The sequence below is a fragment of the Symphalangus syndactylus genome, chromosome 4 (assembly GCF_028878055.3).
Source record: "Symphalangus syndactylus isolate Jambi chromosome 4, NHGRI_mSymSyn1-v2.1_pri, whole genome shotgun sequence".
Taxonomy (NCBI): domain Eukaryota; kingdom Metazoa; phylum Chordata; class Mammalia; order Primates; family Hylobatidae; genus Symphalangus; species Symphalangus syndactylus.
The window spans coordinates 53,072,929-53,097,026 of NC_072426.2; the positions used below are offsets into that span (position 1 = coordinate 53,072,929).

A 24,098-nucleotide genomic window follows, 5' to 3' on the forward strand; every position below is an offset into this window, starting at 1 on the left:
AAGGAGGAAAGGAAGGAAGGGAGGAAGGCAGGGAAGGAGGGAGGGACGGAGGGAGGGAAAATCGCCACCAAGAAAATTTAAAGGACAAATGAAAAACGGGAAAACATTTACAGTTCATACAACAAAGATCTAATCTCCTTTGTACCTGCTGACACACCTTGTTTTATTGCACTTTGCAAATAAAAAAAAATTTTTTTTAAACAAATTGTAAGTTTGTGGCAACCCTGCATTGAGTCAGTGTATCAGCACCATTTTTCCAATAGCATGTGCTCACTCTTTATCTGTTTGTCACATTTCGGTAATCCTTGCAATATTTTAAATTTTCATTATTATGTATCTTATGGTGATCTGTGATCAGTGATCTTCAATGTTAGTCATAATTAAGGTGCTATGAACCATGCCCATTTAAGGCAGTGGGCTTAATTGATAAATATGTGAGTTCTGACTGCTCCACCGACTGGCTGTTCCCCCATTTCTCTCTCTCTCTCTCTCTGATCCTTTCTATTCCCTGAGACAAAACAATATTGAAATTAGGCCAATTAATAACCCTGCAATGGCCTCGGAGTGTTCAAATGAAGAGACTCACACATCTCTTACTTTAAATCAAAAGTTTGAAATGATTCAGCTTAGTGAGGAAGGCATGTCAAAAGCCAAGGCAGGCTGAAAGCTAGGCTACTGGTGCCAAACAGCCAAATTGTGAATAAATGTAAATTTTAATTTTCTTTCTTGAATAAAACTAAAAGTGCTACTCCATTGAACACATGAATGATTAAGACAGTGAAATAGCTGTATTGCTAATATAGAGAAAGTTTGAGTGGTCTGGTTAGATCAAACCAGCCACAACATTCCCTTAAGTCAAAGCCTAATCCAGAGCAAGATGCTAATTTTCAATTCCATGAAGGCTGAGAGGTGAGGAAGCTGCAGAAGAAAAGTAAGTGAGCAGTTTTGGTTCATGAGGTTTAAGAAAAGAAGCTGTCTCTATAATAGAAAAGTGCAAATTGAAACAGCAAGTGCTGATGTAGAAGCTGCCGCTAGTTCTCCAGATGACCTAGCTAAGATAATTGATAAAGGAGGCTACACTAAACCACAGATTTTTAGTGTAAACAAACAGCCTTCTAATAGAAGATGCAATTTATAGCTAGAGAGGATACATCAATGCCTGGCTTCAGCTTCAAAGAACAGGCTGACTCTTTAGGGGCCAATGCAGCTGGTGATGTTAAGCTGAAGCCAATGCTCATTTACCATTCCCTGGATCCTAGGGCCCTTAAAAATCATGCTAAATCCACTCTGCCTGCATTCTATAAATGGTACAACAATGGATGATAGCACATCTGTTTATAGCATGGTTTGCTGATATTTTAAGCCTACTTTTGAGACCTGCTCAGAAAAAAAAAATCCTTTTCAAAATATTACTGTATGTTGACAATACACCTTGTCACTTAAGAGCTCTGATGGAGATTTAGGAGGAGCTGTTGTTTTCATGCCTGCTAACACAACATATATTCTGTACTCCATAGATCAAGGAGTAATTTCAACCTTTAAGTCTTATTAAAAAATGTACTTTATAAGGGCATAGCTGCCATAGATAGTGATTCTTTTGATGGATCTGGGCAAAGTAAATAGAAAACATTCTGGAAAAGATTCACCATTTTAGATGCCGTTGATATGGTTTGGCTTTGTGTTCCCACCCAAATCTCATGTTGAATTATGATTCCGAGTGCTGAGTGGTGTGAAGTAACAGGATCACGGGTGGTTTCTAATGGTTTAGTATCATCCCCTAGTGTTATCTCATAATAGAGTTCTCACAAGATCTGGTTGTTTGCAAGTGTGTAGCACCTCCCCCGTCACTCTCTCTTCCTCCTGCTCCACCGTGGTAAGATGTACTTGCTTTCCCTTTGCCTTCTGCCATGATTGTAAGTTTCCTGAGGCCTCCCAGCCATGCTTCATGTACAGCCTATAGAACCGTGGAGTCAATTCAATTTCTTTTCTTCATCAATTACCCAGTCTTAGGCATTTCTTTATAGCAGTGCGGGAACAGATTAATACATCCACTAAGAATATTCATGATTCATGGGCAGAGGTAAAAATATCAGCATTACCGGGAGTTTGGAAGAAATTCATTCTAAACCTCAAGGATGACTTTCAGGGGCCTAGGACTTCAGTGGATGAAGTAATTGCAGACAAGGTGGAAATGGCAAGAGAAGTAGAAGTAGAAGTGAAGCCTGAAGATGTGACTGAATTGCTGCAATGTCATGATAAAACTTGAATGGACAAAGAGTTGCTTCTTATGGATGAGCAAAGAAATTGGTTTCTTAAGATGGAAACTATTCCTGGTGAAGATGCTGTGAACATTGTTGAAATGACAACAAAGGATTTAGAATGTTCCATAAACTTAGTTGATAAAGCAGCCATAGGGTTTGAGAAGATTGACTCCAATTTTGAAAGAAGCTCTACTACTAGACACTGTGGCTTATGCTTAGCTACTCAGGAGCCTGAGGCAGGAGGACCGCTTGAGGCCAGGAGTTCAAGACCAGCCCAGGCAACATAGGGAGATCCTGTCTCTCAAACAAGAAATGAAAAAATAATGAGCTTAGTGTGGTGGTGCATGCCTGTAGTTCCAGCTACATGGGAGGCTGAGGCCTAAGAGTTTGAGGCTGTAGTAAGCTATGATCATGCTGCTGCCCTCCAGCCTGGGTGACAGAGTGAGAGCTTGTCTCTTAGAAAAAAGAGTCTGCTTCAGAGAAATCTTTTGTTAAAAAAAGAGTCAATCAATGCGGCAAACTTCATTATTGTCTTATTTTAAGAAATTGCTGCAGTATCCCAACTTTCAGCAACCTCTGTCCTGATCAAGCAGCAGCCATTAACGTCGAGGCAAGATCCTCCACTAGCAAAAAGATTATGATTTGCTGAAGGCTCAGATGTTTGTTAGCATTTTTTAGCAATAAAGTAGTTTTAAATTAAGGTATGTACATTTTTTAAAGGAAAAAAACCCAAACCAGTACTATAGTAAGAAAAAAACAAAAAGGGGCAAAAGAGATGAATAGGCAGTTCATAGAATAAGAAATATGGCCCTTAAGCATGAAAATATGCTTGATTTAACTCATAATAAGGAAAGTGCAAATTCAGATTACACTGAGATTCCTTTTCCCACCTATCAGATTGTCAAAAATCCAAAAGTTGGAGAACATCGTTGTCAAAAATCCAAAAGTTGGAGAACATTGTTGTTGTGACGGCAAGCTATAGTGAACTAGGTATTCTCACAGATGGTCAGTAGGAATAAAAAGTGGTATAACCCTCTGGAGGGTAGTTTGGCAATATTTACCCAAACTATACATGTATTTACCTTCTGACCCAGCAATAGCGCTCTGTGCATTTTTCTACCCATCACCTGCATTTATGAAATGCTGTGTGCATAAGGTTATTATTGTGACATTGTCAATTCTCCTTAAATTCAACTATACATTTAATGTGATCTCATTAAAATACCCAGAGCAAATTTTTGGAAGTTTATGTGAAAAAACAGACAAGTAAGAGTGCCAAGGAGAATTCTTTCTAAAGAATTGGACTGTGATCAGGTAGCATGATGCCTCCAGCTTTGTTCTTTTTGCTTAGGATTGTCTTGGCTATGCGGGCTCTTTTTTGGTTCCATATGAACTTTAAAGTAGTTTTTTCCAATTCTGTGAAGAAAGTCAGTGGTAGCTTGATGGGGATGGCATTCAGTCTATAAATTACCTTGGACAGTATGGCCATTTTCATGATATTGATTCTTCCTATCCATGAGCATGGAATGTTCTTCCATTTGTTTGTGTTCTCTTTTATTTCCTTGAGCAGTGGTTTGTAGTTCTCCTTGAAGAGGTCCTTCACATCCCTTGTAAGTTGGATTCCTAGGCATTTTATTCTCTTTGTAGCAATTGCAAATGGGAGTTCACTCATGATTCAGCTCTCTGTCCATTATTGGTGTATAAGAATGCTTGTGATTTTTGCACATTGATTTTGTATCCTGAGATTTTGCTGAAGTTGCTTATCAGCTTAAGGAGATTTGGGGCTGATACAATGGGGTTTTCTAAATACACAATCATGTCACCTGCAAACAGAGACAAGTTTACTTCCTCTTTTCCTAATTGAATACCCTTTATTTGCTTCTCTTGCCTGATTGCCTTGGCCAGAACTTCCAACACTATGGTGAACAGGAGTGGTGAGAGAGGGCATCCTGGTCTTGTGCCAGTTTTCAAAGAGAAGGCTTCCAGTTTTTGCCCATTCAGTAAGATGTTGGCTATGAGTTTGTCATAAATAGCTCTTATTATTTTGAGATATGTTCCATCAATACTACAAGGATACAGCAACCAAAACAGCATGGTACTGGTACCAAAACAGAGATATAGACCAATGGAACAGAACAGAGGCCTCAGAAATAACACCACACATCTACAGTCATCTGATCTTTGACAAGCCTGACAAGAACAAGCAATGGGGAAAGGATTCCCTATTTAATATTTGTAAGACCTAAAACCATAAAAACCCTAGAAGAAAACATAGGCAATACCATTCAGGACATAGGCATGGACAAAGACTTCATGACTAAAACAGCAAAAGCAATGGCAACAAAAGCCAAAATAGACAAATGAGACCTAATTAAACGAAAGAGCTTCTGCATGGCAAAAGAAACTATCATCAGAGTGAACAGGCAGGCTATGGAATGGGAGAACATTTTTGCAATCTACCCATCTGACAAAGGGCTAATATCCAGAATCCAGAAAGAACTTAAACAAATATACAAGAAAAAAACAACTCCGTCAAAAAGCTAGCAAAGGATATGAACAAACACTTCTCAAAAGAAGACATTTATGCAGCCAACAGACCTATGAAAAAAAGCTCACCATCACTGGTCATCAGAGAAATGCAAGTCAAAACCACAATGAGATACCATCTGACGCAGGAAACAACAGATGCTGGAAAGGATGTGGAGAAATAGGAACGCTTTTACACTGTTGGTGAGAGTGTAAACTAGTTCAACCATTGTGGAAGACAGTGTGGCGATTCCTCAAGGATCTAGGACTAGAAATACCATTTGACCCAGCAATCCCATTAGAGTGTATACCCAAAGTATTATAAATCATGCTACTATAAAGACACATGCACACGTGTGTTTATTGCGACACTATTCACAATAGCAAAGTCTTAGAACTAACCCAAATGTTCATCAATGATAGACTGGATTAAGAAAACATGGCACACATACACCATGGAATACTATGCAGCCATAGAAAAGGACGAGTTCATGTCCTTTGCAGGGACATGGATGAAGCTGGAAACCATCATTCTCAGCAAACTATCACAAGGACAAAAAACCAAACACCTCATGTTCTCACTCATAGGTGGGAGTTGAACGATGAGAACACATGGACACAGGGCAGAGAACATCACACACTAAGGCCTGTCAGAGGGTAGGGGGCTAGGGGAGGGATAGAATTAGGAGAAATACCTAATGTAAATGATGAGTTGATGGGTGCAGCACACCAACATGGCACGTGTTTACCCATGTAACAAATCTGCACGTTGTGCACATGTACCCTAGAACTTAAAGTATAATTAAATAAAAAATTAAAAAAAAAAAGAATTGGACTGTGATAAGGAGCTAGAATTACCACATGCTAAAGCAAAAATTACAACTGTTGTAACATTTTTTAGAGGCCCCCCAAATGTTTTAAAAACGTAAATCCACTTATTGCTACCATTATCTTCTCAAGCGCAAATGATTCAAAGTACATTCATTATATTTCCCACAGACAAATATGCCTTTCTGATTTTTCTATTTTTGATAGTGGCTCTAAAATGAAGTGTAGTAGTCATACAGTAGGCAGACACACCAATTAAATAGAATAAAAATGACAGAAATAGGCCTCAATACAGATAGAAATGTAGTATAAAACATCATTTTAAGTCAAGAGAGAAAATATAACTATTAAATAAATAGTGCCAGGACCCTCTCTTTTGGATAGATATCTCAAAAAACTAAAACTGGATCCATAACTCCCAGCTCATGATGATCAATGATTTAAATATAAAAAGAAGAAATCATACAAATATTAAAATAAACTCTATTATCTGACTTCGGAAGAAGTGTTAATATGTTATAAAACCTAGTAGCCATAAATGACAAAAAGACTAATTAAATTCAACTAATAAACCTTAAACTTTTAGGATGGAAAGTTAAAGATTTATGAATGGTCAAAGGCACTATAGGCACGTTTGAAAGAAAAACAATCACCTACACAAAAATATTTGCAACTCATAGGTGTAGTTTCCCTAATACATATTGAGGTCCTTCATATTGAAAGGAAAGGATCAATAACTCATGAGAAATGAAGGACAATGACATGAAAAGGTCATTTACAGAGCAGGCAATACAAGTTATCAGTCAACAATTGGAAAGATGTTTAATCTCATTCATAATAAAAATAATGCAAGATAAAACTATGGTGCGGTACAATGTTTCACTGAGCAGATTAGCCAAGACAAAAATAATTGTTGATAAAGGCCTTCTCAATCAGCTGCTTTTATAACTGGATGGTGCCATTGTGAGTTGTTCTATTCTCTTTGGAGGGCATCTGGCATTATAGATCACATTTATAAATATATATACTCTTTGATTCAACAGTTGTATTTTTAGAAATTGTCTTATGATACCACTGATGTGCCATAACATAGGCATAAGGCTTTCCATTGTAGCATTGCTTCTAATAACAAAATATGGAAACAATTTAAAAGCCTGTTAATAGGGGGCTGGGTAAAGTAATGATGGTACATTTGTACAATGGATACAGCACAGCCACAAAGAGTAAGAAAGCTCCCTCTGTACTGATGTGGAAAAATACTGAGAATTAAGGAATATTGTTAAATGAAGATATTGAAATGTAGAATAATGGTCACAATATGGTTACCCTTTGTGTAAAAAAAGGAAAAATAAGAATTCATGTATGCGTTTGCTGTGCAAGAATAGAATACTTTTGAAGGATACATAAGAAAGTAGTAATAATGATTGTGTGTGGGGAAGAAAAATGGGTAGATGAGGGACAGGGAAAAGAGGGAGATATTTCACTGTATACCTTTTAAATATTTTGATTGTCGAATCAGGTGAATATGTATTCTAAAACATTACCCTAAAATAAATACATAAAATCTTTGATAATTCATAATGGAAAACTATGAAGAGGAACATAATGAATGTTTCTAAAGCACTTTCCATATAAACCACCTGAGTGTGGGGGAACATGATGGCTATTGCTCAGCTCAATCTCTGCTTGATTTGAGATTGCACAATTCTGCAAAGCTCAGGTATTACCAATTCAGGATAATCTTGAAGTTAGCAAATGGCCAGTCCAGTTTCAAGTTAAGTCCAGTGTCAACTTACTTGCTTTTTAATTTTTTTAGAATTAGGTATATTGAGGCTAAGTTTACATTCAGTAAAATTCATCTTTTTTAAGGTGTATGGTGTTTTGAATGTTGTCAAATGCATGCAATTATGAAACCATCACAACAATTAAGTTACAGGATATTACCGTTACCCCCGTCTTCTCCCCCGAAAGTTTTCTAAAACCCTTTCGTAGTCAATCCTTTTTGCCTACTCCCAAACCCAGGTAATAACTTGGTTTCGGTTTCTATAGGTTTTTTTTTTTTCTCCCAGGATGTCATATAAATGGAATCACACAGTATAGCATTTTGAGTATGAATTCTTTCTTCTTTTTTTTTTTATTTTTTACTTTTTGAGACAGTCTTGCTCTGTTGCCCAGGCAGGAGTACAGTGGCGCGATCTTGGCTCACTGTAACCTCTGCCTCCTGGATTCAACTGATTCTCCTGCCTCAGCCTCCTGAGTAGCTTGGATTACAGACGCCTACCACACCTGGCTAATTTTTGTATTTTCAGTAGAGATGGGGTTTCAACATGTTGGCCAGGCTGGTCTCAATCTCCTGACCTCAGGTGATCCACCTGCCTTGGCCTCCCAAAGTGATGGGATTACAGGCATGAGCCACTGCGCCCGGCCGAGTATGAATTCTTTCAAAGAGCATAGTGCATTTGAGATACAACCATCTTATAGTGTGTATCAGCAATTAGCTTGTCCTCTGTTTTCTGAATAGTATTCTGTTGTATGGATATAACACAGTACATTTATTCATACACCAGTTGGTAGACATCAGGCTTGTTTCTAGTTCTGAGTCATCATGAATAAAGTCACTATAAAGATTCATGTGCAATATTTATGTGTGGATATATGTTATTTCTCTTGGGTAAATAAGGATGGGATTGCTGGGCTATATGGTAAGTCTATGTGTAACTGTATAAGAAACTGCCAAACTGTTTCTCACAATAATGGAACCATTTTTCTTCCTACAGCAATGTGTGTGTGTATGTGTGTGTGTGTGTGCATTTATACATATATATATATATCAAATATATATACCTACCACAAACACAGTGGCTTAAAATATCACAAACGATTATCTTATAGTTCTGGAAGTCAGAAGTCCAAAATTAGTAACACTGGACTAAAGTAAAGGCATGGGCAGAGCCGTGTCCCCTTCTGTGGGCTCTCACGACCATCTATTTTCCTGCCTATTTCAGCTTCCAGAGGCTGCGCACATTCCTTAGCTGGTGGCCCTGCTTTATCTTCAAAGCCAGCAATTGCTTAACTCTGACATTTGCTTTGTATCACCACATCTCCTCTGATGGACTCTCTCCTTCCTCCCTATTTCTCTTTCGAGGACCCTTGTGATTAAATTCAGCCCACTTGGGTAATCCAGAATAATTTCCCCACCTCAAGATCACATCTGCAAAATCCCTTTTGCCATATAAGATCCCACATTCACAAGTTTTGGGAATTAAGACATGAACATCTTTGCGGGTGAGGAAGGCTTTTTCTGCTTAGCAAAGATCATTTCAAGAATCATGATTTTGCAGCATACACACCATTTTATTTTTGTTAGGGTAAAAGTGATGCTCTTTCCAGCTTCCTGTGTCTTAGGCGGAAGTACAACCCCCAAATAATATGCCTTCAGTTAATTTAGCTGATATGAATGAAGCAAAACAGTTTATTACTTGATTTAGAACTTATACCTAATTTTAGTTATCAAAAACTTCTGTGCATATGTTTTTCCTTTTGCGTGTGCGCGCGCGTGCGTGCGTGTGTGTGTGTGTGTGTGTGTGTACATCCCAAGTCTGGGCAGTCTGTTTTGTGCCCAGAGGGTGGTGCTGTTGACATAGGTTTACTTCCATCACCTTCAAACTACACTTCTATTTATACTGATTTTTTTTTTCTTTTTTCAGCATCACAGGATATTCTTTTATTTTATTTAAAGTTCTGGGATACATGTGCAGGACATGCAGGTTTGTTACATAGGTAAATGTGTGTCATGGTGGTTTGCTTCACCTGTCAACCCATCACCTAGGTATTAAACCCAGCATGCATTAGCTGTTTTCCCTAATGCTCTCCCCTCATCCCCTGTCCTCCCTCAACAGGCCCCGGTGAGTGTTGTTCCCCTCCCTGTGTCCATGTGTTCTCATTGTTCAGCTACCACTTATAAGTGAGAACATGCGGTGTTTGGTTTTCTGTTCCCGTGTTATCACAGGATATTCTTATAAAATCTTCCTTACCCCAACACTTAGACAAAAAGTGAATCTAGATTTTAATCTTCTTCTTGGTTAGTCACTTGCTGCTTGGTGGTTTAGAATCACTTTATGTTTTCATTTCAGGACATTCAGTTTTGTTTTAAAAAGCACTGGTTTGTGTTCCCTGGTCTGATTCCCATCCTCTCTCCTGCTCCCAGTCCTTCAGTGGAGCATGGAACATGTCTCTCTTTCGTAAAGTTTTTAAATGTTTTCTACGAATGTTGCACATTTCCCTCCATTGTTGTTACCTGGCAATAATGAGATATATAGCCACAGGCACACATAAGAAAAAAGATTCCCTTCTGCAGAATCTATTTGCCAGCTAGGTTTTGATATTTGAAATAAATAAATGTTTTAAAAATGTAAATTCACTTATTGCTACCGTTATCTTCTCGTATGAGAATGACTCAAAGTACATTCATCATATTTCCCACAGACAAATATGCCCTCCCAATTTTTCTACTTTTAGTAGTGGCTCTAAGAGCCTTCTGAATAAAAGGCTTCAGATTCGAATCTTTGGGAATATTTTTATATCATCTCTTTCTTTGTCTTTTGTGTTAATTATCAAGCCTGCATACTTCTTTCTTCATTCTATCTTTTCCATCTACCCCTTCTTTCCATTTCTGCTGCTATCCTATTTTTGGAACCAATTACTGAATTTGGATTATACAAATGACTTATTTTTATTAAAGAAAAAATTTATTATTTTTATCAAAGTAATAAATACAAATGTTTAAAAAGTTAAATAGTATGGAAGTCTTCCTAGGAAAAAGAAAAGTCCTTATTCTCTCAATTTCCCACTCCCATTCCATTTCCCATGGTGGGGAACTCTTTTAACATTTTTATCATTTTCCATTTTTATTTGTTCTAGGTAGTTCTATCCATACTTATAAATAATATGCATAAACTATGATTTCTTCATTCCTTCTCTTCAGGTTTTTCTATTGGATTCCTGCCATGATAGATGGTGGTTAAGCTCATTTACCCCATTCACCATTCATTTTCTCTTCTACTGACTGTTCTTAGTTCCTCTTTTCATTACCTATGTAACTTTAAATAATATATTGCATTTTTATTTGTCATTCCAACAACTATAGAAAGGATCTCCTCATTTTGAAAGGTTAGAGCACTAGAATGTCCTTCATCTCTCCTCTTCCCTTTTCATCTTCCAACACGTCACCTGTAATTTTGCTTTGAAATTGTCAGGGTTGATTCTGTTTATATTCTCTGATCCCAATTAAGTCTTGTGTGCTTTGTCAGTATATTGATTCTGTAATTGGGAAGAAAAACGTTTAGATAAATTGGCTAATATCTAACCCAGCTGTGCCCTATGATTTCATTCCCCTTCTTGTATACTTGTCCCTCCCACCCTCATGACAGCTGCCTTTATTGTTTCTTAAGTGTTTGTAATATCCAAGCATTATGGGATGTTGATGGCATCTTATGCATATTTTTCTTCCTGAAAATTTTTTCCTGGAGCCTCCATCCTTTGATTGCATTGATTTCTCTCTAGGCTTGCTGCACAGCCATCATCCTGGGGGCCTCTAAATGTCAGCATGTGAGGGTGGCTGTCTTAGTCCGTTTGGGTCATAAAGGAATACCTGAGGCTGTGTAAATTGATAAGGAAGAGAGGTTTATTTAGCTCAAGATTCTGTGGATTATACCGGAAGCATGGTGTTGGCATCTGTATTTGGGGAAGGCCTCAGACTGCTTCCACTCATGGCAGAAGTGGGAGCAAAGTTGGCTTGGGCAGAGGTCACATGACGAAAGAGCAAGCAAGAGAGAGCAGAGGAGCTGCTAGGCTTTTCAAACAACCAGCTCTCACGGGAACTCATAGAGCAAGAACTCACCATCCCCCTTTGGTTGGGGGCAAAATAGGAAGAGCTTTAAACTACAGAGTGAGGAACTGGGGCTGTAGATGGTTGACCATGGGAGCTACTGAAGGTTTCTGAGCAAGCGGAGGCATGACAAAAATGGTATCTGGTAAGTAAACTGGCAAATGTTAAAGCAGTATTTTTCAGACTTTTTTTCATTAATGCCCCCCACCCCAGAACATTCATAGACATTTTTTCCCTAATTGCCACTCCTCATGAAATTTTAAGAGCACAGATAAACTGTATGTCTGTTTTTGGAGAGAGTCTTTCCCTTCATCTGCAGCCTCTTTTCTGTGTATTTCTGGTTAGGGCTTCATCAGTCACCACTTCTTCAGCTTTCCATTTCTCAAAAATTTGATGACATCTCTCTTGTGCTGATGACTTTCCTTCCGTTCTCTTACAAGTGAGTTTCTTACTCCCATTATTCTCATTTAACTGAGTCTATGGCTCAGACTTCTGTCTTGAACTGTATGTTCTGAAATGACTTCTTAAGTGCCATTGCTGTTTACAGCCTCTTCTGCCATTCTGCCAACACTGCCTAGATTCCTTTGTATGACCAGTATATCTCATTTCTTGAAGACTCAGCCTTACTTCTATTACTAGGCCAAGTCAGCCTGTCATAAAGAAGGTAATGGTTAACCACCTCTGTACCTCTGTACCTCCTTCACCAAATATCACTAATCGTCCTCCTGGGTTGTGGGCCAGGTCTGAGTGCCCATCTCTGGGTCCCAGATTAGTCTGCAAATCAGAGCTTCTCTTGTCCCCTATGTCTTGGGCTCCTAGGACTTAATTTCTGCTTTGCTTCTGTTTCTAGCAGCTTTGTCTGTTGTCAACCTCTCCTCTTGCCATTTGGCAATCTTGTGAATCTGCCACAGCTCCAAGATGACTGTGGCTCTCAGGCCCCAGTCTCCAGCTCAGATCCCTGTTAGTGGGTGCTGTCTGCCTCGTTGGGACCTCATAGTCTTCTCCTGGAAACCCAGGTGCAAACTGCTGCCTGCACTTACCCTGAAGTGGCTACCTCTTTAGAGCACTTCCTTGTCCCTCTTCCTGGTTGGCTGCCCTGCTGTTAGCGCAGTCCACCTCCAAACTGTGCTGTGATCTAACGTATTTTCTTTTTTTAAAAAATTTTATTATTATTATACTTTAGGTTTTAGGGTACATGTGCACAATGTGCAGGTTTGTTACATATGTAAACATGTGCCACGTTGGTGTGCTGCACCCATTAACTCATCATTTAGCATTAGGTATATCTCCTAATGCTATCCCTCCCCCCTCCCCCCACCCCACAACAGTCCCCGGAGCGTGATGTTCCCCTTCCTGTGTCCATGAGTTCTCATTGTTCAATTCCCACCTATGAGTGAGAACATGCGGTGTTTGGTTTTTTGTCCTTGCGATAGTTTGCTGAGAATACGTATTTTCTTTCATTAGGCCCTGTCTTCTTTATCCCCTGTGCTGGTTTGGGCTTCTACGTGGAATACAAAAATATTTCCTATTCCCATCTGTTGATATACAATCCTCTGCTGTGGTCTGAATGTTTGTGTCTCTCCAAATTTATGTTAAAATCCTAACCCCCCAAGTGGTGATATTAGGAAGTGGGACCTTGTGGGAGGTGGAGCCTCATGCATGAGATTAGTGCCCTCATTCATAGGCCCCAGGGAGCTTGTTTGTCCCTTCCACTATCTGAAGACATGGTTGGAAAGTACCGTTTATGAACAAGGGAAGAGGCCCACACTAGCAACCGTGTTTGCTGGCACTTTGATCTTGGACATCCCAGTCTCTAGCACTGTAAGAAATAAATTTCTGTTGTTTATAACCTACTTAGTCTATGGTATTCTGTTATAGCAACCCAAATGGACTAAGACATCCTCCAATTTTACACATCCTGCAATCTACACATTCTCAGTGGGGGCAATGTCACTCATAAGAGGGTGAAAACTCGTTATTGGGAGCTGAAAAAATCGTACTCTTTTCATGTTTATATATAAAAAGCACAGATATATACACACAGTCCATAAACAGACATACAGTTTATCTGTGCTATTAATATTTTACAGGGGATGGCAATTAGGGGAAAAATGTCTATGAAGGTTCTGGGGTCGGGGGACAATAATAAAAACAAATCTTTTTTTTTGAGACAGAGTCTCATTCTGCCACCCAGGCTGGAGTGCAGTGGCACAGTCTCGGCTCACTGAAACCTCTGCCTCAAGCGATTCTCCTGCCTCAGCCTCCCAAGTAGCTGGGATTAGAGGTGCTTGCCACCACCCTGGCTAATTTTTGTATTTTTAGTAGAGGTGGGGTTTCGCCATGTTGGTCAGGCTGGTCTTGAACTCCTGACCTTGTGATCCACCCTCCTCAGCCTCCCAAAGTGCTGGGATTACAGGCATGAGCCACCGCGCCCGGCCGTGAAAACAAATCTTGACAATACTGCTATCATGTTTGTCAGTTTACTTTTCAGACACCACTTTCGTCATATCTTCACTAACCCAAACACCTTTGGTAGCTCCCATGGTCAACTGTCCAAAGTCCCAATTCCTCATTCTGTAAAGAATGTCCCTAACCATCTTTCTAGTCCTAGCTCTCACTTCTCTCCTGACATAGATCATCCACTCTAGTTAAGTTGCTATTCATACTCTTAACCACAGTTTCTGCTTTTCTACTTTGCTCTCATTAGTACGTTACCTGAATATCTTCCCATCTTTTTCCCTATGAAAATCCATTCAGTTTTAATGTCCCGTCCAAACCCGAATATCATATTTAAAACTTGCCTAATCACTTCAGCCAAGAGATCTCTCATTTTTCTGTATTTCAGTGGTATATCTTATCTATATTCTGCAGTTGATGGAAATTTATTACTATGTGCTTTTAACTATCCTATTCAGCTCTTTCCTCCAAGAGAATATAAGTCCTTGAAGAGCATTTCTGAGCCTTATGCTCCTCTCTGCCTAAAGCGTCCTTTGTGCAGTTGACACTGATACTTTTTGGTAATTTATTTAATTATTTCTAATTTTAATTAACATAAAGTTCAAGCATATGTACTGGAGAGAGATGTAATAGAAGGAATTTTGTTGATGAGGTAAAGCAATCGATTCATGTAACTTTAAAAAATGTATTTTTTTTCTTTCTAACTAAGATAATGGGTACATTTATCATCAAGCAGAGCACAATGTTTTGCAGACATAAACCAGAAACTCCACAGAAGACTGAGGCCATGGTGTCTTCATTTCTCCTTCTTTAAAAGAAAAAACCTAAGCAAACAATGATTGTAACAGCTAGAGCCACGTAGAATTTTAGAGTTCACAAGAACTTCAGGAAATTACAGATAATCACTGCTACTGAGGATCATCTCTTTTTGTGGAGAGACGTAGTCTCTGCTTAAGAGCTTAAAGTAATTTCAATCTAATGGAGCAGCCTCCCCTGTGGGCCTCCTAAATACCTTGCCGGACTGGGCTGGACTGGATTACCTACATTAAGTGTAAGCTTATGTCAGGAAGACAGAGGGGAAAAAAAGGGGGAGAAAACGAAGAGATGTTGATTCAGCTTCAATAAACTTTCATATAAATTTATATCTAAAAATTTAGAACAAAATAATTTTTTTTTTTTTTTTTTTTTGGGACAGGGTCTTACTTTGTCACCCAGGCTGGAGTGCCGGGGCCCAACTGTGGCTCACCACAGCCTTGACCTCCCAGGTTCAAGTGATCCTCTTGCCTCAGCCTCCCGAGTAGCTTGGAATACAGGTGTGTACCATCACGCTCAGCTAATTTTTGTATTTTTTGTAGAGACGAGGTTGCCCAGGCTGGCCTCGAATTCCTGGGCTCAAGTGATCTCCTAGTCATGACCTCCCAAAGTGCTAAGATCACAGGCATGAGCCACCATGGCTGGCCTGAATGAAACGGTTTTTCTTACAGTGTAGTTAAGCTTGTATCATTTCAAAATATTAAATTGTGGTTTTCAGTACATATTGGGTGGTAATGCCCACCAAAATCTTTTTAGTGTTTAGGGTGTTAAAGGTCTATACCTACCCTGGGGAAGTGCAGATCAGGGTTTTGGTTGGAGGATCCTGGACGGCGGGATGCATCTGAGTTAGGTGGGTCTTAGGGAAAGGGATGCTGGAATGGGAAACTCCAGGGTTCAGTAGGGGGATGTGGATGGGGTGTTCTGGCAATCATTATGCTAATATGGGTGCTATACAGAAATACCTAATACATCTCACTAGGGTACTGATAAAGAGTATGGCTCTCAAGCCAGACCAACTGAGTTAGAATCCCTTCTCCACCAATTACCAGCTCTATGACTGAGCAGGTTACTTGATTTCTCTGACATTTTCCTCAGATATAAAATGAAGATAATATTGGTGCACTTCATTGAGAACTAACATGAGTTAATAATTGTGAAGGCACACCTGGACAGAGGAAATGCTCAAGCATGGACATTTTTATATCCCCAGCCTCCAGTGCCATGGCTGGCATGTAGAAAGCATGTGACAAACATTTACTGAATAATAAATGTGGGACTGCCTGTGAGATGAATGAAGCAGACTATTCCTGAGTAGTTAATGAATGATGCTGAGAAGATCCTGATTCCAGTGGCTCTTTATTAAAATATAATGTTAAGTAAAATGACTAGTTTTATGTTATCAATGTCTATTGCTAGGTTCTGTTTTTATATATGTGAAAGCATCATTATTATTGCTTTCTTGTTTTTTTCTCTTGTTGTTGCTGCTGCTGAATCCTCACCAGGAAGGAATTAAGATCTCATTTCCTCAATGAAGCCCAGAAAGAAAAGGTTGGTGTTGTGTTCCCTTAGGTTTGAGCTGTGAGAAGCGTCTCTGGTTCATGAGTTTTGGGTGGTAGGATTGGAAGTAGGATGAGGAGATTATGTAGTATTACCCCTGAGCAGGAAGGCAGGCTATGAGTAGAGAAGTGAGGTACAGCCCTAAGGCTGAGATGTCAGGGAGAGTACAAAGGGTCCCTTTCTGTGGGATTGGTTTGTATTCCAGTCCCAGTTCCCATGAAGTACCCTGGAAGATGGCAAGGTCTTTGATGCGGTCGCTGATGTTGGGCAGTAGGGGGCTGAGGAATGGGAGTGTTCTGGAGCTGCCCCTTCAAGTGAATCATCTAAACTTGTATCTTTTCGGAGAGCAAAGATGAACTGATGACCTTAGAAGCCCTTTATATATATATATATATATATATACATAATGAGATTGTGTAAGCTCCACCCATTTATTTTGTGATATTGAGGAAAGGGGAGTGATAAAGTTTGGGGAAATCTTTTTTTTTTTTTTTGGAGACAGAGTCTGGCTCTGTCCCCCAGGCTGGAGTGTAGTGGCACCATCTCGGCTCACTGCAAGCTCCACCTCCCGGGTTCATGCCGTTCTCCTGCCTCAGCCTCCCGAGTAGCTGGGACTACAGGCGCCCGCCACCACGCCCTGCTAATTTTTTTTGTTATTTTTAGTAGAGACAGGGTTTCACTATGTTGGCCAGGATGGTCTCGAACTCCTGACGTCGTGATCCGCCCACCTCGGCCTCCCAAAGTGCTAGGATTACAGGCTTGAGCCACCGCACCCGGCCGGAAATCTTTTATTAATATGAAAGATGAGGAATTTAGATTCTGACATGATGTGATTTTTAAAAAGAGATAATAGCATGAAATGTCTTCATCTTAGTGTTGTGGGGCAAATTTGAAGCATCTGTAGTATACAGTTTAGCAGATAATTAGCTGAAGCTGGACATAAAAGGAAGATATCTAAAATTAATTTTGATGATAGACATTGCTCTGTAAATTTGGAGCTTTAAGGTGTATATTCACAGATTATTTTCTCTTTAGGAACTGGATTGCTAAATTTGTGTAGGTTATTATTGAGGCACAGGCAGCCTAAAACATGCCATAGTGATTTGAACAGTCCACTGTAATGACTTGCTGCATGGTTCACTTAAGAGGCAGCTCTACAACATTCCCCATCTTCTATTGCTTTCCATCAGCCACTGCTTCAAAGGCCTTGCCACATTCCAGGGCACCTCATGGGACTTGGAAATGGGATGCAGGCCCAAAATCATCGAGAAGGAATTTCTCTACTGCCCTTCTATGGCCCCACCTCACTTTCCTCCACTCAAAACATGTAAATACATGGCCTTCATATTTAAAATATAAAACAATTTATTATGATATTAGCTAAATATAAATGACTAAGTTTCAATTTCTATATTTATAAGAGATATAATTTAGAGATGAGAAGATGTAGGCCATTTTTTACATTATATATGTAAAAAAAAAAAGAGCCTGTGTGCATTCAATGATTGGTTGCTGAATGAATGCACCATAGTCCCTATGTATATACAGCCTCTGTATATAAAACACTTACAGCAAGCATGAGATAGTGTGATGAGCATGGCCTTTGCCATCAGAGGAACTCAGATTTAAATTCTGACTCTTCCCTCTTGGGCAAATCACTTGTCTTTAATTGGGCAAATCACTTATTTTCAAGATGGTACTAATAAGAACTTCTGCATAAAATTACTATAATGATTAAACAAGGAAACATAAGTAACACATCTAACAAAGCACCTATAGTAATTATTCAATAAATATTTTGTAATAGTTAAGATAAACAATTCCAGCTGCTGTTAATATCTAAATCCAGAATTCTCAGACACTTAACCTTATAAAATCTATTCCTCACTCATTTCAGTGTGAGTATTTCTGGATGGGAGGAATTTTATGTGATCATTTAGGGAATTTCATGTAATCATTTAGGGACTAAGCATCCTTTCTTTTTATGGCTCTGTCCTCTACGTCCTTAGAATTTTCTCCATTTAGCCTATAGATGGAGAAAGTAGGGTGATGTATGGGAAGTTTTGTTGGCATGCACCACTTCTCCCCATATTCTATTAGCTAGAACTCTGTTATAGACACAAATGTCAGGGAGACTAGTTAATGTAATTTCGTTGTGTGCTTAGAAGAGAATGTGTGTTTGGTGAGCGTCTAGTTAGTTTTGGCCACAGTTTTATTCTCCTTCCTCTTCTATTTTTCTCTTTAAAAATCCAGGGATATTTTTATTTATTATTGTTGAATGCTTTTTCTTTTTGAAGGTCTAATTCATCTAGAATTTCTTATACATAAAAAGTCCTTTTTTGGTACATGACCAAGTAGTGATCAAGGTTTGTATCAAAACCCTTGAAGGAGATGAGAGAGAGGGACATGGTGGGGAGGAGAGAGAGGGAACAACATGCAAGCATATTTAGTGCTCATCAGGATGAGGTGAAATAGGCACTCTCATTTCTTCCTCATGAAAGAATAAATGAGTCCAACCCTTCTGCAGGGAAATTTGATTTAAAACATTTATACTGCTTGACATGGTAATTCTAGTTTTTGGAAATGACCTAAGGAAATGCTTTGAAATACAGATATAAATCTATGTAAAAGATATTCACCATAACATTATTCATAGTAACAAATAATTGAAAACAATCTAAATGAAAACCCTAGGGAAATGGTTAAATAAATTATAGTATGTACACATAATGAAATGTTATACAGCTGTTAGATATAATCTTTAGGAATAGAATTTAACAACACAAAAACGCTTATGCTAAAATGTTAAGTGATGAAAATAGAATATACAGTTTTAAAGATGGTATAATTCTACCATGGACAGAAAATATTCAAGAAAAATATTGGCTATAACCCATATCTATATCTAGAGTAGAATGGATAAATTAAATTATTACATATCACTTAATGGAATATTCAGCAATGAAATGAACTCTAGCTCCACCAAATAATGTGAATAAATCTTGCATACACATTGTGGAGTGAAAAAAGAATCAAGATATAAAATACATATATTATGATTTAATTTATATAAACTTTAAAGAACAGAAAAAATTAAAATAATATTTTTAGTGACACATGCTTATTTGATAAAATTATAATGAAAAACAAACAAGTAACTAGTAAATCTTTAGCAAGTCTAAGAATTTCCATGAGATTTTTGAAAACCTTTAAGGAGAAACATATAAATAAAACATGGAATTTTCTGCTAGTCAAGCAGGTGTGGGGTCAGAGCATCAGTGTTTGGAGTATTAACGTAAAGATGACCTCATTTGTTCACGCAGCCTGGTAAAACTTGGAACACACAGTTCCACAATCTATTGATTTATAGTCTTTGGTAGCAAGTAGCAGAAATAAACTCAGGTACTTTGTATAAAAAAGAAATTGATTGTGAGTATACTGGATATATAACTTGGTTTTATTTAACCCCAAAGTAAACAAAAACACAATTACATCTGGCTTAAATAATATGGACCTTCATTATCTCAAGTAACAAGAAGTCCAGAGGTCCCAGAGTTGGCTAATTCAGTAGCTCAATCAGAGACTCAGGTACCTTTTGTCTAGCTGTTCTCTCTAACCACAGCCTGTTGGGGAGTCTCTCCTTGTGGCTTTATGATGCCTCTAGGTGTTCCAGGAATCATGTGCAGATATGATGATATCCAGATAAGGGGGGAAGGGGATGATAAAAAGCTTGGGTGATAAAAAGTTGACTTTATCCCAATCTCCGTAGCATGCCTGTGCATAAACCAATCAGTGGTAAGGAGAATGAGACTCTCCATACCTGGCTTTGACTTCACTGCCTTGGGTCTGGGAAGGGGCCCAGTGACTCCTAGACAAATGACCAATTAGGGCTTCTGTTATCAAGGAAGAGGAAGGGAAGAAAATGACTGTTGGATGAACAACCAACACTGATTCATCTCAAAGAATTAGGGGAAATAACAACTAAATCTTGAGTATGATGGAAAACAGCAGAGTATATTTTGGGAAGTTAGCAGCAGGAATGCATGAATTTTTCATCCCTTATGTGTTGCCATTACTATGACTCCATTCCAACAATTCCCTGTCTCTGTCTTTCAGTTCAAAATTTCAAATATTGGAAATGACAGTATTTGAGTGGTCCAGCTTGTGTTAGCTGACCATTCCTGCATCAATAAGCTATAGCTGTGCAGTAAAGTTACTAAGAACAGTCATGGCTGTTGGATACCCACCTCCATAGGGAGCCATCCAAGAGGTGTTTACTATATTCACATTCCTGATTATCTGTTGAAGAGGAAGGTGAGAAAGGTATCCATTTCATGTTTTAATAATAATCTTATTTTTGTTTAGACTCTTCATTATCCCCATATTCTGGTAATTTCATCTTTGACACTGTATTTGACACGAAGAAAGTGTCCTTGACACAAAGAAAGAAACTTGTTTAAGGTAGGTAAACTAGTTTAACTATCTTAAAAGAAACTAATAGTAACCATGAGTTCTGACTAATACACATCTTGTGTTTCATCCTGTCAATGCATAAGAAAATAAAGTATGAAATAGCTGTGATACCAACCATATGGATGAAAGTCCTAGTAAGAAGCACCACCATACCTGGATAATTTGGGTATTTTTAGTAGATATGGGGTTTCACCATGTTGCCCAGGCTGGTCTCAAACTCCTGGCCTTAAGTGACCTGCTGGCTTTGGCCTCCCAAAGTGCCGAAGGGATTACAGGCATGAGCCACTGCGCCCCGCCTAAGAAAGCAGTTTTATCCTTCCACTGCTAACTCTATTAAGGAAATAGCACCATACACTTCAGCCAATGCAAATTTAATTGGGGCGGGGGGAGAGAATAGAAGAGAGAGAAAGACACAGAGATAGAGAGAGAAATATTGGAGAGAGAAAATTTGGGTAGTTAGTATAACATTGCACTTAAGATTTCTTTACCTGTAGTGAGAGAGGGTGGAGACATCCATTCCCTCTTGTTCTCATAGCCTGAGCACCCCACCACGAAGTGTCGGATTCTAATGTTTAATGATAATACACTTTTCACGAAACATGGTGTCATGTGAATAAATAGCAATTTGTTGCAAATCTCAGAAAAATTGGCATCTTGAAAGAGAGAACTTTATCAAATCTTGACATCGAGAACTCTAATAAATACTAAGCTGAATAAAAAAGCATTAGGTAAGGGTTAGAAAGGTTTTTGGTTGTAAAATTGAACCAGAAAGGTGACTCAATTACAAAAGTTTTTGCTTTCAGATTTTCTGCTGAAGAGAGGTACAAAGGAATTGAAAGCCAACTAAGGTGTGCATAAACATTGAAAAATCTGCTTCAACTTCAAATGTGCAAACTGCTGGAGAAGCTACAACATTATATTTTGCATGCTTATTCTTTAAAATATACTCGACATTGCTGTATAGATTATACATTTATCCATAACATTGTATAATTCAGCGTTACCCATCTAGAACAAATATATCCTTTATCTTATGCAATCATGATTTAAGAGATTGTCACTGTGATTCTTGTGACTTTTCCACAGTTGTTGATTCTGTAAAGCCCTCAGATAAATTGCAACTTACCATGTGTATGTATGAAGGTAGTTCTCCCCATGACTTCATTATGTAAGAATCAGCTATAGCTCCTTTCTGACTTTAAAGAAAGCAAGAAGTTTTGAGCATAAAATTTTCAGTTGGTTATAAAAATAATTTTTAAAAATTGTGAAAGTAATAGGATATTTTAGAAAATTGAGGACATAGAGAAAGAAAAAAATACCACTCTAATAAGTAATGTTTTACCATTTTCAAAATAGTTCTTCCTGTTCTTTGTTGGAGCCTCTGAAGGGACTCCATGTACAGAAACACCCCTCCCCACTTGGTTCTGATCAAGTTAATAAACTAAAACAAAAAATAAGGCAGAGGAGGTCCAAAAATTTTCTTTACTGTTGGGATAAGGGCTCTTGGTCTGCCATATGGGTTGCTAATATTGAATATTGATTGAACATTGAATATTGCTAACATTGAATGTGCCAGCAACACTAGTGCAGTAGGCCTCTCTTTGAAGGGTCAGACTCTTGGAATATCAGAGGAATGTGAGTTCCCTGAAGCCAGGACGATCCTAAGGGTGAATTGAGTCAAACACCCTCAGTTATTCTTTCCAAATTTAGCAATCAGTTAACCCAACTGACTCCACCTTTCTAGGGCCAGTGTGAATAAAGGGAAGGGGGGAGGTTAAGAGGAGAGCTTAGAAGAAAATCCTTTCCATAGAAAATGGAAATGGGAAAAAGTGTTTTATTTTTATGAGTTTTTAAAAAACAAACAGAAGAACATATTTCTACACTCATATAAAGAGAACAAAGCAAGAGTTTCAATGGAGTCATGATTGTTGTCATATGAAGACACGTGTGTAAAAAAAGAGTTCACACAGCAGGTTTGGGACTGCTAGTCTTAGAAATGCCTGATTGAAAGATTGGCCGTTGGATGGCATCTGGAAATTCAGGTTTTGAGAGGGTTTTCATCTTGACCAGAACTGATAAGAGAAACTCACTATGCCTAAATTGTTCAAACAATATGAATTATGTGGAACTCCTGCTTTCCTTCTGGGAGTTCGGAATTTTGATATATGTTAAGCAGAGAGTGCCCACACAACTGGCCCCCAGTAAAAATCTTGAGAAGTGAATCTCTAACGATCTTCCTTTAACTTATTGCTGGGATAATAATTGTGTCCCATAGGAATCCACTGGAAGAGGGCTCTTGGAAGCTTGTGTGTGGCCTCCTCTGGACTTTGCCCCATAGGACTTTTCCTCTGCTGATTTTGCTTTAGGCCCTTTTGCTGTAATAGCTCTTCGCTGTAACTTTATACCAGGACCTTTGAGGCTTCCTAGAGTATCACCGAACTGGGAGGTGTTCTTGGAGCCCTCCCAAACAACATGGATAGTGTGGTTGCTCCTTCAGTTCCCAGTGTTAAATCAAGTTTAACCTAAAGCTGCCTCCTTACATATGTTAAGTTCGGCCTAAAGGTTTCTCTGTACATTGTGAACTATAACCTAAATGGAACTGTAAACACACCAGGCTCACTTGGTCAGTATTGTACCATAGTTGAACCTGCATCAACTGCAGCTCCTGCCTTATTCTCCTTCAGCCTCCCCAACTCCTGGACCAGACATGTATTTCACTTTATGATGAAAAAACACTGGTCTTCCCTGCAGGACACACCCATCATCAAAGTTGGAGACTTGAAAGTGGTGAGAAATAAGGGAAAGTTCCAATCCATCTTTCAAGGTTTTCAGCTCAGCCTCAGAGGTACTGGAAGAGGCAATCCACCATGGGCTGTGAGCATGCCTTTGTGTTCTTGTTAAATGTGCCAAGAATTTAAGCCTCCTTTTATTTGGTCATTTCTCAGTGTTATGTTTATAGCAAGAATGCTGAAGATGACGTATCTACCACTGTGACTAAGAACAAGCTACTTCTGCTTATTACAGAAGTAATGGGTTCTCCAAACTCAGTGTTTCTCAGCTGTGATACAGATAAGCTGCATGTGCAGTATCCATCTGAGATTTTCTGTAAAGCCCCTGTGGGACTTGGGGAGCAAGGGGGACTATGACAAGCATGATGTTCATGCCATTTGCTGTATTGTGAGTAACAGAGTACTTTATCTGTGATCCACGTGTCTTGGGTCTTCTGCCAACATTCATAAAACAGTTGAAGGTGAATCTATCAGCTTGCAAGTAGGGAACTATCCGAGCCTGACAGC

General features: G+C 38.8%; 1 long non-coding RNA gene across 1 annotated transcript; it reads left to right on the forward strand.

The window, feature by feature from the left end:
- The first annotated feature begins 15,640 nt into the window (after positions 1 to 15,640).
- Positions 15,641 to 22,452, forward strand: LOC129480228 (uncharacterized). Its single transcript, XR_008656946.2, has 3 exons — positions 15,641 to 16,320; positions 20,695 to 20,790; positions 21,606 to 22,452. It is a non-coding gene; the product is annotated as an uncharacterized lncRNA (long non-coding RNA).
- Positions 22,453 to 24,098: the final 1,646 nt, after the last annotated feature.